The sequence below is a fragment of the Triticum dicoccoides genome, chromosome 7A, assembly GCF_002162155.2.
Source record: "Triticum dicoccoides isolate Atlit2015 ecotype Zavitan chromosome 7A, WEW_v2.0, whole genome shotgun sequence".
Classification (NCBI taxonomy): Eukaryota; Viridiplantae; Streptophyta; class Magnoliopsida; order Poales; family Poaceae; genus Triticum; species Triticum dicoccoides.
In genome coordinates, this window is record NC_041392.1 from 481791810 (window position 1) to 481805692 (window position 13883).

Here is a 13883-nt window from a genome sequence, read left to right on the forward strand (position 1 = left end):
CCCACTACCTATCTTAGGGTTCAGGGTGGGGGCGATAGTAGCCGGCGGTGGTGGGGCGGTGGTGTGGGGATCGCCGGAGAAAAAGATCGGCACGGGGGGTGTCCTACAGGGATGGCCGGGGCAGCGGCGAACCAGTGGTGGGGAGTGTTTTTGGGGCGGGCGGGGCGGCGCACCACCGGTCGCGGGCGGCGGGGGCGGCTGTTTGGCCGGTGGTGGCTGGCGGCTCAGGGGGGTGGAGATTGATGATGAACTGCAGGCCCTTGATTTCGTATCCAACGGCTGCAAAATCGACTGACCAGGGATGAAAAAGTCAGACGAGTGACTTGTAGCCTCACCTCTAGTGCGTTCAGTTTCGACAGTAAAATTCAGTTTCGACAGCAAGATTCAGTTTCAACAGTTAAGTTCAGTTTCGGTAGTTAAATTCAGTTTCGACAGTTAAGTTCAGAGATGAGCGGCTGATGTATACATCTAGCACTTTGTGGTTATGTATTTTACATCATCTATTGGAGATCCTATTAGAATTCCACTCAGGTTAACATTGTCTCTCTTGTCCTGCTTCAGCCTCGGCGTCGTACAACTCACCGAAGCTGTTCCAACGATGAAACCCTCCTGTTGGGGAACGTAGTAATTTCAAAAAAATTCCTACGCACACGCAAGATCATGGTGATGATATAGCAACGAGGGGAGAGTGTTGTCTACGTACCCTCGTAGACCGAAGCGGAAGCGTTGACGCAACGTAGAGGAAGTAGTCGTACGTCCTCCGGTTCAACCGATCCATGTACCGTTACTCCGTCACCTCCGAGTTCTTGACACGCGTACAGCTCGATGACGCACCCTCGATCTCCGATCCAGCAGAGGCGCCGAGGGGGAGTTCCGTCAGCATGACGGCGTGGTGACGATCTTGATGTTCTCCTGTTGCAGGGCTTCGCCTAAGCACCGCTACAATATGACCGAGGTGTAATATCGTGGAGGGGGGCACCGCACACGGCTAAGGAACGATCAATGATCAACTTGTGTGTTCTAGGGTGCCCCACTACCCCCGTATATAAAGGAGGGAGGGAGGAGGTGGCCGGCCCTAGGGGGGGCGCGCCTTGAGGAGGGGGAAACCTACTCCAAGTAGGTTTCCCTCTCTTTTCCTTATCTTATTTGGAGGGGGAAGGAAAGAGTACTAGTATTAGGAAGTAGTACTAGTAGTAGTAATAGGAAGAGAGGGAAGGAGAAAGGAAAGGGGGGGGGGGGGCGGCCCCCCTCCCCAATTCGGATTGGGCTTGGGGGGGCGCGCCCCCCTCCCTTGCTCCTTCTCTCTTCCTCCTACATGGGCCCAATAAGGCCCATATACCTCCCGGGGGGTTCCGGTAATCTCCCGGGGCTCCAAACTTCTCCGGAACCTTTCCGGTGTCCAAATATATCCGTCCAATATATCAATCTTTATGTCTCGACCATTTCGAGACTCCTCGTCATGTCCGTAATCATATCCGGGACTCCGAACAACCTTCGGTACATCAAAATACATAAACTCATAATATAACTGTCATCGAAACCTTAAGCGTGCGGACCCTACGGTTCGAGAACGATGTAGACATGACTGAGACACATCTCTGGTCAATAACCAATAGCGGGACCTGGATGCCCATATTGGTTCCTACATATTCTATGAAGATCTTTATCGGTCAAACCGCATAACAACATACGTTGTTCCCTTTGTCATCGGTATGTTACTTGTCCGAGATTCGATCGTCGGTATCCAATACCTAGTTCAATCTCATTATCGACAAGTCTCTTTACTCGTTCTGTAATACTTCATCTTATAACTAACTCATTAGTTACATGCTTGCAAGGCTTAGGTGATGAGCATTGCCGAGAGGGCCCAGAGATACCTCTCCGACAATCGGAGTGACAAAACCTAATCTCGAATTATGCTAACTCAACATGTACCTTCGGAGACACCTGTAGTACTCCTTTATAATCACCCAGTTACGTTGTGACGTTTGGTAGTACCCAAAGTGTTCCTCCGGCAAACGGGAGTTACACAATTCTCATAGTTACAGGAACATGTATAAGTCATGAAGGAAGCAATAGCAGAATACTAAACGATCAAGTGCTAAGCTAACGGGATGGGTCATGTCAATCACCTCATTCTCCTAATGATGTGATCCCATTAATCAAATGACAACACATGTCAATGGTTAGGAAACACAACCATCTTTGATTAATGAGCTAGTCAAGTAGAGGCATACTAGTGACTATATGTTTGTCTATGTATTCACACATGTATCATGTTTCCGGTTAATACAATTCTAGCATGAATAATAAACATTTATCATGAAATAAGGAAATAAATAATAACTTTATTATTGCCTCTAGGGCATATTTCCTTCACCTCCATCACAGCGGAGTAGTACCTCATGCTCCATCTCCAGACGCCTAAGATCTTCTTCCCCTCCTCCGACAGCCAAGTCAGCCGGAACATCCTCACCGGCCAACCCAATCATGCTGAGATCGACATGGCTTCACCAAAGAGGTTGTACACTTCTTGTGGTTTGACTTAATCTCAACATGCTTCTTTACATCCTGTGATCTTCCAATTCTTGTGAACCAAACACCCAGATTGGCAGAAATCCTGTGTTTTTAAATTCTCTATTTTTCACGTGCATTCCTATCCTATTCCTGTCTATTTCCTATCCCTGCATTGTTAGAATCCTCAAATTCAAACAAGCCCTTACACAATTACTTCTGTTATAGATATGTGTCAAATAAAACCTTGTGTGGTTTGTCCTGCTCCTGCGGTGCTGTGTTCCACCCCAGCTCAGCTGCTCCAACGATGGAAGGGTTCACCACAGCAGGGATCCGCTCTCCAGACTATTTGTCGCCGCCTCAGATCTTCTTCCCCACCGATAGCAGCCACGAAAATTGCATTACCATCATCAACTGAGCAGATGACCTTGAGGACTACACGGGTCCGCAAGAGAGGTTGCACTCTTCCGTGTCTGCTTACGTTATGCATCACTTAATATGATGACATGCTACTTTATCATCGTGTTCACCTATTAGATTCCGACTCAGGTCCAAACTTATGCTGAAACTTGAGTTTTTAAATGGTTGTGGGGTACATATTGGGGCAGCAATCAGTACTATCTGGTTAATCTCGGGTGTCTACTATGAGTTTCATGTTGGGTGCAAACAAACATTAAAGGAGCCATTATCTATATTTTTAAACAAAAGCTATTATCTGCCTGCTATCATTTGTTTTGGGTCTATCCACAGTTTGCTACCATCACTCTGGATTTGTGCATGCACTCCTTCCATAATCTCACTATGTTTTATTCCTATGCATGTCAGTTATTGTACACAATGGAACTGAACATGTAGAGCAAAAGAGATGAGCCTTGCGTGGCAATAAAATTTCATGCAGACGTCGCTCCATGGTGGGCGCAAAGGCAGCCCCCCCTCCACCCATTTCGGATCGTAATCCAGAGGAAGATAACTGTTCTGAGGGGGATTCAGAAGCAGAACACCACTCCTATTTACCTCATGAGGTCTTCGCTCTAACTTGGCATGCTGATGTTGGTAATATCATGCATATGGTGCCTTGCATTGCTTACTGTATACATCAAATGTCATCTGCTTAGTTTAGACATGCTTTGTGTCAATGCCATCTGTTTAGTTTCTTTATCGTATATGTGAATCATGCAATGCCATCTTGTTTAGCCAGGCATCATATATGTGAATTTTGCAATGCCACCCTGGTTAGCCAGTCATCTTATATGTGAATTATATCATGACATCATTTTCTATTACGTGTTAAATTTGTCAATAATTTTAGTACATTCAATTACTCTTCGTGTGCATCAGCCATTCGACACGGTCATGGAAAAATATGGAGTGGAAACAAGGTCTTCAGAGCAGACAATGCTATCTGAGGAAGCGCATGTCTTGCTGGTTACAGATAACTCCTCAGAGGAGGATTCAGGGACAGATGACTAGTCCTATCCCCCCCCCCCCCGAGGTGCATGCTCTAACTTGGCAGGGTTATGATGCTCATATCGTGCGTATGGTATCTTGCATTGCTATGTCATTTGCTTAGTTTAGACATGCTTTGTGTGAATGCCACCTGTTTAGTGTCTAATTACCATATATGTGAATTATGCAATGCCATCTTGTTGCAAGACATTATATGTGTGAATTATGCAATGCTATCTTGTTGCAAGGCATTATATATGTGAATTATGCAATGCCATGTTGTTTAGCCAAGCATCATATATGTGAATTATATCATGTCGTACTTTTTTTGTATTTCTCATTGCTTTTGTCGACAATGTTTGTATATTCAACTGCTCTTCCTGTGCATCAGCCATTTGAATTGGTGATGGAGAAATCTGGAGTGAAAACAAGGTCTTCAGAGCAGACAATGCTACCTAGTGAAGCAGATATCTTGCTGGTTACAGATAGCTCTTGAGAGGAGGATTCAGAGGCAGATGACCAGTCCTATTATCTCCCTGAGGTGTATGCTCAAACTTGGCAGGGTTATATTACTCATATCATGCATATGTTGTATTGCAATGCTTAGTTTTTACATCATATACACGATATTGAATGACATCTCTTTAGTTGACACATCATATATGTGATTTCCCTCTGCTCACTTCCTTAGTATATAAATCATATATTTGAATTATATCATGCCATGATGTTTACATAGACAGCATGTATCTGAATTATGGCATGCCAACCCATTTTCTAAAGACATAATATAGTTATATCATCTCATCCTATTCACATAGTCATCATATTTTGAATTATGTCATTCTATTTGTGAATTATATCATGCCATCATGTTTCCATCGACGGCATGTTTGTGATTTATGGCATGCCAACCACTTTAATAGACACATCGTATAGTTATATTATGTCATCCTGTTTACATAGTCATCATATTTTGAAGTCTGTCATTCTATCCTATTTAGTTAGCCATCATACATATGAAATTGTGTCATGCTATCTTGTTTAATTAGCCATCATATATGTGAAATTATATCCTGCTATTCTGTTTGGTTAGATAACATAAATGTGAGTTATTTCATGCCATGTTTCCTTCCCTACTATCCATTGCACCTGCCTATCTTACAATGTCTGTACATTCAATTACTTTTCTTGTTTATCAGCCATTTCAATTGGAGGGGGTGATGGTTGTATCTGTGGGAGTAAAAACACGGTCTTCAGAAAAGATCGTGCTACCTGCCGATGGAGATAGAACCACGGTTGTACTTGCCCAAGAACTAGCCCCACCACACATAACCCAGACTCACACAGATTGTACCCCTACCCAGTTGGACAGAGAACCAGCTACACCCCTTCTAACCCCAACCCCAGCAGATAGTAACCTAGTTCCCGTTGACACAACACCATCTCCACCACAGAGCACCCAAACACGAGAAGTTAGTAAGGCAACTGCAGTTCCCAAAGCACGAGGACCACCACTCCGAACCCCAAGTCAATGCTTAAAGCAGAAGAAGAATTGTTCTCAGGTCAGGTTCCGTAGCTATGGTTCAATCTACTTTACTCTTGCATCACTGTATTTGCTCATACCAACTAATTTCAAATTTGAAGGATGCAATTGAAACTCCAATGGTGCAAAAGGTATGTTTTAAACATGTTTCTTTAACGTGTTTGCTGTTGTAACTTGCTCTATGTTGATTTCAGTTTCAATTGAATAAACAGTTATATTCTCATCCCATGCACCTTACAAGTGTTGTTATTGTTGTGTAGTTTCCCACACTTATATTCTGTCTAAGTTGCTTTGTCTTAAATAGATATGATTCGAACTGTATCTATCTTGATTTGGCAACATAAACTAGAATGATATAGACCATACAGTGACCATACTACATAGATATATGTTTGTTTCATGTTGTTATCCTGTCCACCTTACTACTGAACTGGTTTACCAAAACGAGTTTCATATACTACATTGTAAACCTGTGATGTGTTTGTTTGTTTGTTTCTCTTTTAGAATGCGGATAAAATATTGGAGAAGAATACCCCGTTATGCAATGGTACAGGAAGTAATGCATATAAGGTTCAAGATAGTGAGACATCCCTGTTGGTCTCCAAGAAAGCTGATAAAAACTATATTGAAGACACTGAGACAACCCCAAAGTCCTGTCTTGATGTAGTGTTCGAGTTACTGGCTACTACTACCGGAACCAGCTCTTCGAACTCGCTGCCTGAATCAGTTCGACTTCTTGAGTCTCAACTTCAAGTTGAAAGACATCGATCAGATGTTATGCAACGGGAAGCCAAAGGACTGAGGAAGTCCCTGCAGAATTCAGATGCATACTTTCTGGTGCAACAGCAAGTGCTGGAGGATTTAAGCGCCAAACAAGAGAAAGTTAATAAGCTTGCTAAGCATCTTGCTAGCATTATGGGTACCCAGGATATTGTTTCTTGAGCTCTTCTAAAGTGGTTTCAATTCTGGACTTGTTTTGTTGCGGTGTTTATATGCTGCTTTGTTCCCTATATTTGCACTGGTGGCGAACTTTGATGCCCAGTGGATGTAATATGTGTAATAGCCATGATAGCCTAGCATAAGTTACTTGCCTATTTATTTCCTTATTGTCTTGTTTATTTGTTTTCTTGTAGTCAGTGCAGTTCTTTTTCCGCGGTTTGCTAGTGGCCGCAATAGCCTATTTTTTAAAAACTAGGCCACATTAACCATGGGCTACATATTTATTGTAGTTAACATGGGCCTCCTACGGGTCGTAGAAACAATGGGCCTTCTAAGGGCCGTAGAAACAATGGGCCTTCTACGGGGTGTAGAAACAATGGGCCTTATACGGGTCGTAGATACAATGGGCCTTCTACGGGCCGTATCATCAATGGGCCTTCTACGGGCCGTATGATCGGTTGGCCAAACATGGGCCAATAACAGACCACATTATGGCCGTAAATGGGCTAGAGTTGAAATTGTCCGTTCATGGGCCGACCATAACGGGCCGTCGTTAATAGGTCGTATTTGATGACGCTATGAAAACGGCTCAACGCATTAACGGGCCACAAACGGGCCGACTGTAACCACGGGCTGAATTTGGCCCACAAGCAGAAAATGACAGTAACGGGCCGAAAGTAAACGAATGCTGGAAATGAGCCCAAGAATAAATGGGCCCTGAGAAGGCCGAAAGATAACATGGGCTGGAAACGGCCCAACGGTATAATGGGCCGTTAATGGGTATAAAGTGATACACTATTCATTACGGGCCAGTTTTACCACGGGCCATTAATGGACCGAGGGTTACTAAGGGCCTCATATGGGCCGAAAGACGTCATGGGCCATACATGGGCCATAAGTTAAAACAGGCTAGAATTATATTGGACGGCCCAGATGATGCTACTGGGCCTAATTCGGATAGGCCGTAAATGGGCCCTGGGTTAGCGGACTGTAAATGGGCTATATGTGAATAGGACGTTAATAGACTTGCCGTGGGCTGGCCCGCCACCTTTTGACCAAGTCAAACGGGTCGACCTTTTCATAGGAATGGGCCTCTGTTGGGCCGTGCCACGTGTCGTTGTATCATCGGCGTTGTGGGTCCAATGAGTGGATGACATCTGTCCCAGCGGCGACACATGTTCCCTCCAGCCAACGATGATTTTACACATGGAAAATCTCCATTGGTCAGGGCTGTTAACGGGTTATCGGATCCAAAACCGGACCCGATAGCTTAACAATGTTCCGTTACGGTGGATGCCACGTGTCGGTCACCCTTGACGAAAGCACTTCTGTGACGCGCGATTTATCGTCATGGAAGTGGACACTCCCGTGATGATAATTTTGGTAATGTCATGGAACACATCTACGACAGCACAGGTATGACTATCTTGATTTTGTCATAAATTTGCCATGGATGTACATGCATGACAGAAAACGTGACCTACTGTGACAAACACGTATCATCATGGAAGTGTATTTTTTTTGTAGTGATCCCACATGGTGAATCCCAGAAAATCATTTCCGTGTGTATGTACATCCCACATGGTGAATCTTAGAATAACAATTCCGTACGTATGTATATCATGCACAGTTCTTTGTGTGAAAATGTTTGTGCAAGGTGGCCTAATGCAAACAATTCGCTGCCGGAAGCCGTGTGTGATTATTAGTTGATCGAACATGCACGCCTACTTTCTAGAAACCGTGCGGGTTGTTTGAGTTCATCACCCACAGTGATGTCCGAGTAACCTTCTGCAATAGAGAACCCCAATAAGCAGGGTAATTAGCCTATTATTGATAATCCAAGTACTAATCAAACTGATATTTCTTATAAAACACGCTAGATATATCATATTCGTATAAAAGCAACTAGGATTTCATAATCAAATTACATTAGATAGCTTTGGCACTCAGTTACGCCGTTACACAACAGCACCAAGTTTCACATGCAGCATCAAAAACCTTTGGAAAGTAGCATCATACATGATACGTCTCCAACGTATCTACTTTTCCAAACACTTTTGACCTTGTTTTGGACTCTAACTTGCATGATTTGAATGGAACTAACCCGGACTGATGTTGTTTTCAGGAGAATTGCCATGGTGTTATTTTTGTGCAGAAATAGAAGTTCTCGGAATGACCTGAAAATTCACGGAGACACGTTTTGGAATTTACAAAAAACACCAACGAAAGAATCAGCATAAGGGGGCCCACACCCTATCCACGTGGGTGCAGGGCCCCCCCTGGGGCGTGCCCCTTGCCTCGTGGGCCCCCTGAGGCTCCACCGACGTCAACTCCAACTCTATATATTCACGTTCGCAGAGAAAAAAATCAGAGAGAAGGATTCATCGCATTTTACGATACGGAGCCGCCGCCAGGCTCTAATATCTCTCGGGAGGGATGATCTGGAGTCCGTTCGGGGCTCCGGAGAGGGGAATCCGTCACCATAGTCATCATCAACCTTCCAACATCACCAATTTCATGATGCTCACTACCGTGCATGAGTAATTCCATCATAGGCTTGCTGGACGGTGATGGGCTGGATGAGATTTACCATGTAATCGAGTTAGTTTTGTTAGGGTTTGATACCTAGTATCCATTATGTTCTAAGATTGATGTTGCTATGACTTTGCTATGCTTAATGCTTGTCACTAGGGCCCAAGTGCCATGATTTCATATTTGAACCTATTATGTTTTCATGAATATATGTGAGTTCTTGATCCTATTTTGCAAGTCAATAGTCACCTACTATGTGTTATGATCCGGTAACCCCGAAGTGACAATACTCGGGACCACTCTCGGTGATGACCGTAGTTTGAGGAGTTCATGTATTCGCTAAGTGTTAATGCTTTGGTCCGGTACTCTATTAAAAGGAGGCCTTAATATCCCTTAGTTTCCAATAGGACCCCATTGCCACGGGAGGGTAGGAAACAAGATGGCATGCAAGTTCTTTTCCATAAGCATGTATGACTATATTCGGAATACATGCCTGCATTACATTGATGAACTGGAGCTAGTTCTGTGTCACCCTATGCTATAACTATTGCATGAGGAATCGCATCTGACGTAATTATCCATCACCGATCCATTGCCTACGAGCTTTTCACATATTGATCTTAGCTTAGTTACTTTTCCGTTGCCACTGTTACAATCACTACAAAAACTACTACTGTTACTTTTGCCACCGTCACCGCTACTTCCATATTACTTGCTACTAAATACTTTGTTGCAGATATTAAGTCTTTCAGGTGCGGTTCAATTGAAAACTCAACTGTTAATACTTGAGAATATTCTTTGGCTCCCCTTGTGTCCAATTAATAAATTTGGGTTGAATACTCTACACTCGAAAACTGTTGTGATCCCCTATACTTGTGGGTTATCAAGACTATTTTCTGGCGCCATTGCCAGGGAGCATAGCTCTATTCTTTGAGTCACTTGGGATTTATATCTGTTGATCACTATGAGGAACTTGAAAGATGAAAGAACCAAGATTTTTCCCTAAACTACGAGGGGAGGTAAGGAACTACCATCTAGCTCTGCACTTGATTCACCTTCTGTTTTGAGTAAACTTGATACACCTACACCTGCTATTGATTCTGATATGTCGCATGTTATTGATGATGCCACTTCTGCTATGCATGATGCTTATGATGAAACTACTTCTATGTTTGATAATACTCTGCTATTAGGTGAATTTCTTGATGAACAACTTGCTAGGGTTAGAGAGAATGAAATTATTGAAACTGATAATATTGATGAAAGTGATGATGAAGATTCTCTCCCTGGATATGAATTGCCTGATGTGCCTGAGGGTTACGTTATGGATGAAGAAACTGCTAGAGATCTTTTAGCTTGCAAAGATAGATATTATCTTAAGAAACCATTAGCTAAGCTGAAAGAAAAATCTTTGAATGCTAGAATGAAATATGACCCTTCTTTTGCTACTTCACCTATCTGTATTTCTGATAAGGATTATGATTTCTCTGTCGATCCTGAGTTAATTACTTTGGTTGAATCTGATCCTTTTTATGGCTATGAATCTGAAACTGTTGTGGCACATCTTACTAAATTGAATTATATAGCCACCCTATTCACTAATGAGGAAAAAATGGTTACTACTATATCCTTAAGTTATTTCCATTCTCATTAAAGGGTGATGCTAAAATATAGTTTAATTCTCTTGCTCCTGCTTGTGTGCGCAGTCCCTAGGATATGATTTATTACTTCTCTGCTAAATATTTCCCCGCTCATAAGAAACAAGCTGCCTTAAGGGAAATATATAATTTTGTGCAAATTGAAGAAGAGAGTCTCCCACAAGCTTGGGGGAGGCTTCTCCGATTACTTAATGATTTGTCTGATCATCCTCTCAAGAAAAATGGAATACTTGATATCTTTTATAATGGACTAACCGATGCTTCCAGAGTACACCTAGATAGTTGTGCTAGTTGTATTTTCAGGGAAAGAACAGTTGAACAAGCTGAATTTCTATTGAATAATATGTTGAGTAATGATAATGATTGGACACTTCCTGAACCAACTCCTACGCCAACTCCGAAGAAAAGGGGTATTCTATTTCTCGGTCCTGAAGATATGCAAGAGGCAAAGAAATATATGAAAGAAAAAGGTATTAAAGCTGAAGATGTTAAGAATTTACCACCTATTGAAGAGATACATGGTCTTGGTAACCCTACATAGGTAGTAAAGGTAAATTCTCTCTATAGATTTTATAAGGGCGAAATCCCATCTACTAAGTTTGCTAGCCAATGCTTGGATGAGTTTGATAATTTTATTGTTAAACAAGAAAACTTCAATGCTTATGTTGGTAGACAATTGAAACATAATGCTTATATGATTGAACACTTGAGTGATTATATGTCTAGAGTTAAAGGTGACCTTAAACTTATTAGTAAACATGCTTCTATGGTTACCACTCAAGTAGAACAAGTGCTTAAAGAACAGGATGATTTGCTCAATGAATTAAATAATAAGAAAAATGATAATTCTGTTAGAGTTGTGACTGGAGGGGGTAAAATGACTCGGGAACTTCTGTATCCTGAGGGCCACCCTAAGAGAGTTGAGCAAGATTCTCAGAGAAATAATGTTGATGCACCTAGTCCTTCTAAAAGGACGAAAAATAAAAATGATAGGACTTTGCATGCTTCTAGTGAACCTGTTGTTGATACACCTGAGAATCCCAATGATATTTCTATTTCTGATGCTGAAACACAATCTGGTAATGAACATGAACCTAGTGATAATGTTAATGATGATGTTCATGTTGATGCTCAACCTAGCAATAACAATGATGTAGAGATTGAACCTGCCGTTGATGTTGATAACCCACAATCAAAGAATCAACATTGTGATAAGAGAGACTTTGTTGCTAGGAAGCACGATAAAGAAAGAGAACCATGGGTTCAGAAACCCATGCCTTTTCCTACTAAACCATCCAAGAAAAAGGATGATGAGGATTGTGAGCGCTTTGCTTAAATGATTAGACCTATCTTTTTGTGTATGCGTTTGACTGATATGCTTAAAATGAATCCTTATGCTAAGTATATGAAAGATCTTGTTACAAATAAAATAAAGATACCAGAAGCTGAAATTTCCACCATGCTTGCCAATTAAACTTTTAAATGTGGAATACCAATGAAATTAGGAGATCCAGGAGTACCAACTATACCATGCTCCATTAAAGGAAACTATGTTCAAACTGCTTTATGTGATCTTGGAGTCGGTGTTAGTGTTATGCCTCTCTCTTTATATCATAGACTTGATTTGAATAAGTTGACACCTACTGAAATATCTTTGCAAATGGCTGATAAATCAACTTCTATACCTGTCGGTATTTGTGAGGATGTGCCTGTTGTGGTTGCAAACATTACTATTTTAGCGGACTTTGTTATTCTTGATATTCCCAAGGACGATAGTATGTCGATTATCCTTGGTAGACCCTTTTTGAATACTACAGGGGCTGTTATTGATTGCAACAAAGGCAATGTCACTTTTCATGTTAATGGTAATGAGCATACGGTACACTTTCCGAGGAAACAACCTCAAGTCCATATTATCAATTCTATTGGAAAAATTTCAACGTTAACTATTGGAGGTTTTGAATTCCCTCTTCCTACTGTCAAGAAGAAATATGATATTCTTATTGTTGGGGACATGCATATCCCCGTGGAGGTAACTTAGTGTTATTCGAAAATTGTCTGGTTTCATATTAGTCGGAAAGAGTTTGTTAACAAGACTTGATCAACCTTGTTAGTGTATTCCTTTTTGATGAGCATGAGATGGATGAAGTTAGAAAGCACAACTCTCTGTACGCTCCTTTTACTTTCTGTTATTTAGATTAAATAAAGCAAAAATAGTATTTTCTGTCTGTTTTTTGAATTATCCTTGCAATAAAAATACCCCAAAAATAAAAGTTCTCCAAATGTCCTGAAAATGATATATGAATTTTTGTAGAATATTTTAGAATTATTGGCACTGAGAACACACCAGGGGGACCCACCATCTGGCCACGAGGGTCCAGGGCGCGCCCCCCTGCCTCATGGACCCCACGTGGACCCCCTCCACTTATTCCAACACCCACACACTTCGTCTTCCTCCAGAAAAAATCCTCCCATAGCTCAAACCTGGGTTCTAGCTCATCTTGCTGCCATTTTTGATCTCCTTGCTCAAAGCTTCATTCACAAAACTGCTTTGGGGGATTGTTCTTCGGTATGTGACTCCTCCAATGGTCCAATTAGTTTTTGTTCTAGTGCTTTATTTATTGCAATTTTTTGCTGCTAAGGTGACCCTGTTCTTGAGCTTGCATGTCAAATTCATATGGTCCAAAGTATTTTTAATGCATGATATGGCCTCTAGGCACTTGTGGGAGTAGTTGCTATCAATTTTGTTGAGTTTGTTCACTTTTATTTTGAGTCACTAAAAATTTCAGAAATTTTTCAGAGGAAGAAAAATGTTTAGGAAAATGTACCAAGGTGGTTCCTCAAGGAAGCAAGGACCGAGGCTCGCGATACGTGAGTCGGACGATGAATCACCGAGAGAAGCCCAAGTGCGGCCTAGTGAATGGCCGTTAGAGGAGTTTATGGTCCAAGCAGGTATCAAGGATGAATTTGACGCATATGTGCGTAATGTTGATCTTGAGGACTTCGTGTCAGATAAGTGCCCGCAATACTGCTACCTAACTGATTCCTTTGTGAGAAGGTTTAAATTTACATCCTCGCGCAATTATCACAATGTTTTATTCGATCTTTATGATAAATCATATACCATGGACCTAGAAGATTTTAATATTGCTTGTAAAATCCCGCAGTGGGGCAATGTTAGCGAACCTCGCAAATCTGAATATAAAGACTTTCTTGCTAGTATTACCGTGGGGGAATCTAGAGAAATC